Below are 395 nucleotides of genomic sequence, written 5' to 3'. Positions count from 1 at the left end.
GGGGGGGTGTTTGGGGTCCTGCTGTCTCCAGTCCCCCCCCCCAGCCTCGCCCTGGCCCTTATCACGGGGGGCTCTGTGGGGGTTTTGGGGTTCTTTGGGGGCTTTAGGAGGTTTTTAGGAGCTCTGTGGGGCTTTTTAGGGCTTTTAAGGGCTCTATGGGGTTTTGGGGGGGTTTTAGGGGCTCTGGGGGGGGTTTAGGGACTTTGTGGGGTTTTTATTTCTCTGACCCCCCCCGTTTCCCCCCCAGCCTCCTCGTGGCCGTCCCCCGGTGGTTCCCTGGGGTGGGAGGCTCTGGGGGGTTATTTTGGGGTTTTAGGAGCTCTGTGGGGTTTATTTTGGGGTTTTTATCCCCCTAACCCCCCCTGTTTCTCCCCCAGCCTCCTTGTGGCCGTCCC

This window comes from Neopelma chrysocephalum, unplaced genomic scaffold, assembly GCF_003984885.1.
Source record: "Neopelma chrysocephalum unplaced genomic scaffold, ASM398488v2 Primary Assembly neopelma1_94414, whole genome shotgun sequence".
NCBI classification, from domain to species: Eukaryota; Metazoa; Chordata; class Aves; order Passeriformes; family Pipridae; genus Neopelma; species Neopelma chrysocephalum.
Note: the sequence above shows the minus strand (reverse complement) of the source record.